The sequence below is a fragment of the Notolepis coatsorum genome, assembly GCF_963971535.1.
Source record: "Notolepis coatsorum genome assembly, chromosome: 4".
In the NCBI taxonomy this organism is placed as follows: Eukaryota; Metazoa; Chordata; class Actinopteri; order Aulopiformes; family Paralepididae; genus Notolepis; species Notolepis coatsorum.
In genome coordinates, this window is record NC_140168.1 from 196,402,760 (window position 1) to 196,409,128 (window position 6,369).

Consider the following 6,369-nt stretch of genomic DNA (forward strand, 5'->3'; position numbering starts at 1 on the left):
GTGCATGGGGTTCAGTCATGCACCACGTTTCACGCGCCGAGAGAGAGACACACCCGAGTTTAGCAAAGAACTCCGTTTGGGGAAAGTGGAATAATAATAATCATAACTTCTTATACTTCGTACATGATTTTATTTTATTTGATGTTTTTTTTATTTTCGTGTCTACAGGTGTAGCGTGTAGGCATATGCCCAGCCCATATGGGATTACAATTTACAAGACACATAAACAATAAGTATATAATAGTATTTGACAAATGATTTGACAAATTATGACATATAGACCAAGATGGCCACAAAAAAAAGAAAATACAATAAAACGTAATATAACACAAGCTGTAAGCAATAAATAATCAAAGAAACAAGAGGAATTCGTATACATTGTATAACGGCAATATAGCATTATAATGGCATTTTAATCTAATCTAATAGTCTAATATCATGATGATCATGCAGGCCTTTTATATACTTATTTTAAAACAGACGTCAAGGTTGTGAAAGAGGCATCTATAATAATCTGCTGTGTTCTTTTTTATAATTTCTTTTTAAAATGCTGCCTTATCTCACACTGCCCTGCAGAAGCTAACCACATGAATATGCAAACAGTGAAACTGAGAAACTGGCTGTGATGGCCAGTGATTTTCTAGTTACTGCAATTCTGTATACCCCTTTTCTCTTAAACAGAGCAAGATTGAACTCTGAAGCTTTGTCACAAGATAAAATAGACATTGAGAAGTTAAATTGACATTTGAAATAAATTATAGTTACTGCGGAATGACCATTAACTTTAATTTGTGGCATTTTGTTTTCAATTACAATGGCAATTTGTTAATACTTGTTTTCAAATGCCTTAGGGCCCGCGTCCACCTAGCGCATATTTCTCCGTGAAACATGCTGGGAGTGCGCCGGCAGAGCTGGCTTGACGCGCATCTTGTAGATGACAGAAAGAAATCTACAGCCATGCCGCGGTTTTGCACATATTATAGCATATTTGAATAACTTTATTGTATATTAATTATATATATAGTTATTGCCTGACACCACAGTTCGCCCTTTGCTTTTTATTAGCTTTTTAGTAGTGTATTCGTGTAGTTATTATTATTAGTTTTGTCGCGGATCTCAATGGTCTGTGTGGAGACAGCCAGACAGGCAGGCAGCTCCGGTGTCAGGTTACAAGCAGAGTGGTAGATGACTGGCTGTGATTGGTTGTTTGAATATGCGCTCGGCGCACCGCTCTAGAAAAGTTCAGCCAGTTTCAACTCTCTGGCTTGTGCGGCCGCATAAAGGCGCTGAAAAAAGAAGCCGACGGCAGCGCACTTCCTAGAGGCGGCCGCATGGGGCCGCATGCGCTCCCTCCCCATTGTAATACATTGAAAACAGACGCGTGCGGTCCTAAATATGCGCTAGGTGGACGCGGGCCCTTATGTTGTGTTTATGTTATGTTATGTTGTTGTTGTTTTATTAGGATCCCATTAGCTGTCAAATTAATGGCCGCTAGACTAGTCTTCCACTGTTGTAATGGAATGTTGCCATGTAGAATCCGGATGGGCAGGTGTGATCAAAGGACACCATGATGGTTGGTGTCGGTGTCTACTTCATCATATGTGCCACAGCTCAGGAATATATTACATGTCTTGTTTACAGTATTCACTGTTGTAGGTTTATAACCAAATACGTGTCTTCTGTTTTTCCATTCTGCATAATATTCGATATACAAGTATTTAGGTCTATTTGTCTGTGATCCAACAAGCAACAGGCTGCATACCCATTATGTACAACACCAAGGAAACTATAAAGGAAGGAAGGGTCATCCCGTCAGAATAGCAGCTGTTCTCTGCTCTGCTTGGTGTCAGACTTTGGTGCCAGTTCTATTGAAGCCTGTATTTCAATTCTAAATATACCAGCTATCTGAGGAAATATACATCAACCAATATATCAAACGTTATAGCTTTAGTTAACAATGCAACAAATCGCAGAAGATTCTGACATCCGAGGTCATAAACGAGGAGACGGCTGATGATCCCGTTCAACTCAATGGCCCGTGGGAGCAGTCACACGCAAGTTATTGAATTGGGGTGGGGTAAAATTATGGCAAGGGGTAAGATTTTGGCACCACACGGCCGAACTGAAAGTTTCCACACTTGGCACCGATGTGTGTGTGTCGTTCAGGGTGCGATCCACGGGGGGAGCTGGGTCCGCTATAGCTCCCCTAGATCAGACACCAGCTCCCCTGAAAACATGATTTGTGAATCTTTGGGGGGTCTCTAAATTGCTGAAAATAAATGCTACTTTTGCCATGCATTTCTCATTTTTCTGTAATTTTCTGTATCATCATCGTGTATAATAATAAACGTATGCTATTTTGGATGTATGATTAATGATTTGCGTGTAGTGGCTACTTACTGGGACATAATTCACGGCATTCTAGCCTTCTGTGGGGTTTACTACATCTCCCATGACCCTTAGCGGGGGATGACGTAGTTAAAGAGAGACAGACGAGTGAAAGTTGAATGGAAGTGTTGTTTGTGCGTAATAAACTAGTGTTTTTGCATCGGAACACGACTCTGTCTACGCTATCATTACTGCATTCCTACATTTGTGACCCTTGGACGTATTTCGGAGATTATATCGAACATGTCAACTGAACAACAGAACGCAGATCGCAGAACTTTGAACGCAGTTTCACTCAAGCTGCGCAGAGTGCCAACGCTTGGTTCGCGCAAGCCGAAGCCCAATTCGCTCTCAGGGATATTACCGCGGATGCCACCAAGTACTACTACGTGGTAGCAGCCCTTACGAATTCAACGGCAGCGAGAGTGGTGAGTTTGCTGGAAAACCCACCTACACATGACAAATATGTGACTATAAAAACACGCTCTGAGTTTTATTTTTTCCTTCATTTCCTTGTTGTACAACGCCATCAGGGAATTTACCTGCTTCGATAATAAGACTCTCAAACGTGATAAAGAGTGTGATCACACAGCAGCTCAGCTCACAGAGTCATTTGACTTCTCACGCACCCCCCCCCCCCCCCTCCCTCCCCCCACCATGTGAGCCAGACCCTGCAGCGCCCGGCTTCACTGCAACCACTTGTGATGGAAACAACACGTGAGAGGCGTTCAGGCGAGAGGAGGACCAAGAACCACGACCTCGAGGAATAGACCGTTTAGGACTCGCTCTCTCGAATGTACCAAATTTAGAATATATGAATGGATATAGGATTCCCTCTCCTGAGCGCACCAACGATTAAAGTATCTATGAATGGGTAACATAACGTATGACGTATCTCATGCCAGTTAGGGTATACAGTACAGACCCTCACATCTGCACCCTTGTGTATACTGTTTATTTTTCTCATATTTTAATATTCAGAGTTAACACTATGATCGCCGTGAACGAGTTTACACGTCATTCCTAGCCATGCTCATTCTGCCGAAGACGCCGTAACTTGTCTTTGATGTCAATATTTCAAAAATCTGTCATCGAAATCATATTTCCTTTCCGGAGCCCTGAGACACACTGCAAAGATCCACTCAACTCTCTAGCGGTTCAAGAGCGCCATCTGGTGGCCGATCGGCAGATCGCCAACCGGAAATTAACCTTTGAACCGGTAGTGCTCATCCATATGTGGTCCGGGCACTCGCTATCGTTAGAGAGACTCCGTATTGACACAGTGAACATCGATCGGTGCAAATAACTCGAAAAAACAACATGATTTGGACGTATATACTATTATACAACCTGGAAATGGATCGGGCATTTCTCCATCCCATAATAGAAAAAATTCTGTTCCACGCTCATCTGCCAGCGGCGCGAGGAAGCCACGGTAAGATTCAGCGTTACTTTCTAACGTCTTCTATACTAACTGATCTGATGAACATATGACCCACTCTGGATGAATCATCTAACGCTGCCCACGGAATTATAAACGATCCCCCGCCCATCCGGTCATCATCAGATGATGCGTAGAAACTTCTAGAACCACGTCCAGTTGAAATTTTTTATCTCGCACAGATTCCTACCAAACTGTATTTGATCATCAATATAATGCATTTAGGGCTATAAATCACGTTCTGAAGAAAGCTGCAGAAAACGATAAAAACATACTTATACTTTAGACCATATTTTAGTATGAATATATGAATGAAAATGTTTAACGTTGCTACACCCTGAACAATACATATAGGACATTGAATGGGCCATAATAATGGCAATTTAGCAATAGAATTTAAAAAGGTATAGCCCTGCAAAGAAGGGGAACTTCTCCATAGACAAATAGAGCTGGCGAGGGATGGTAAATTATGAATTTAACCCATGGCGATTAAAGTGTTAATTATATTGTTTACACTGTTTATTTTTCTCGTATTTTTATATTCAGATTACATTTTATCGCTTATGTTTATGTCTTTCATTTATTACCCTGCCCATACCTGTAACCCAACTACTTATTTTTTAACTTTAAATAAATCACCAAGTTTGTTTTCACTTCAAATAGTAGATGTTTAGGAAGAGGTGGCAAGGAACCAATATTATGTAAACAAAAAAAGAAAAGGAAGGCAAGCACAAAGGTGATACTGAATAACATCATTAGTAGGACAGTGTGTGTCTGTCTGTGTGTGTGTGTGTATGTCTCTGTGTGTGCATGTGCGTGTGCGTGAGTGTGAGTGTGAGTGTGTGTGTGTGTGTGTGTGTGTGTGTGTGTGTGTGCGTGCGTGCGTGCGTGCGTGCGTGCGTGCGTGCGTGCGTGCGTGTGTGTGTGTGTGTGTGTGTGTGACTCAGTGGAGGTTTCTCTATGACAACACGTGAAACACAAATTCACTCATAATTCATAATTATTATTAATTTACATATATATATAATATTTTTAAAATTATTATTATTATTTTTATTAGAAATGTTTTCCGCTGTAAAAAAATGCCAGTGAATTTTTTTTCATAAATGGCCAAAATGTACAGCTCTGAGCAGGCCTGCACTGCAGTAATGACTGCAGTAAATATTCATGCAGATGGCTGCACAGGTTGACCCAGGATTAAATAAATAATAAATAATAGCCAATCAAAATAGGCTATTAACATCATCTAAGCACGGTCTGTGCATTTAAACTCTTGCCATTGAATGGGGGATTGAATGATTGACAGCCTTGCAATCCAATACACAGAGGTTGAATGATTGACAGCCTTGAAAATCCAATCAGAGATTGCTGCATTGCACAGGCAAAACAGTCCAGCTTTCAGGTCCGTAGGTTAGGTTTAGCTGGGGCCAATCTCAAGTTTCTCAAGTTTCTTTATTAGTTGTCATACAGAAGTACAGAATACTTTTATACAAAATGTAACAGAAAGAAGCATTTTGTATAAAAGTATTCTGTACTTCTGTATGACAACTAATAAAGAAACTTGAGAAACTTGAGATTGGCCCCAGCTAAACCTAACCTACAGAACTGCAGCTGGACTGTTTTGACTGTGCGCAAGGCAGCATTGAAAGAGCAAGATACTAGTAGTTTTGTAAGCTGTACAGCTGTAACAACTCAGTAGGCTAAATTAAACTTTGCGCCAACATTAGCAACTGAGCAACATGAAGAAGTAGACTTATGTATCTGGATCAGAAAAAAGTAAGTTGTAGTGTTTGTAAAACGAAAGCTTGCTTAGCCTGGAAGCTAACGTGAGCTAACGTTAGCCAGCCGAATTGTTTAGAGAACAATACGTGTCCGTAACAGTAGTGTAGTTCTAACTTCACTCGGGAGACAAAAGCCAAACATCAATTTGATGCAACAAGCTGGCTCGCGATGCACATGGCTATTGTTTACATTTTCCATGGGATTAATGCACGCGGCTCGAGTCGGACTTGTCACATGGAGAAGCGCCACTATTCAACGAAAGATGAGATCGATCGAGATACCGTCTTTATGGGTAAGTGTCTTGGCTTTAGAATGTCAGTTTGTGTAACGTTACTGTAACACTCCTCTCTCCTCTCCTCTCCTCTCCTCTCCTCTCCTCTCCTCTCCTCTCCTCTCCTCTCCCCTCCTCTCCTCTCCTCTCCTCTCCTCTCCTCTCCTCTCCTCTCCTCTCCTCTCCTCTCCTCTCCTCTCATCTCCTCTCCTTAATCAGAGTTTACAACGCTATAGGTCTATATGACAGGCGTTGTACTCTTAAACAGTAATGTGTTACGTTCTGGACACCGACCTCGGTCGGTGACCACCCACATTCCTGGCATTTGTCACTGGGCTTGTCACCTGTCATTTCCCTGTCAATTAGTGCTGTCACTTAGGGGTGGTTCCTGATTGGCTGTCACGGGGGTGTGTGTGGAATGTTGGTATTTTGTCTCTATTTAACATACCTCTCTTCTGCTTGTCCATTGTCAGGTCTTCACTAATTG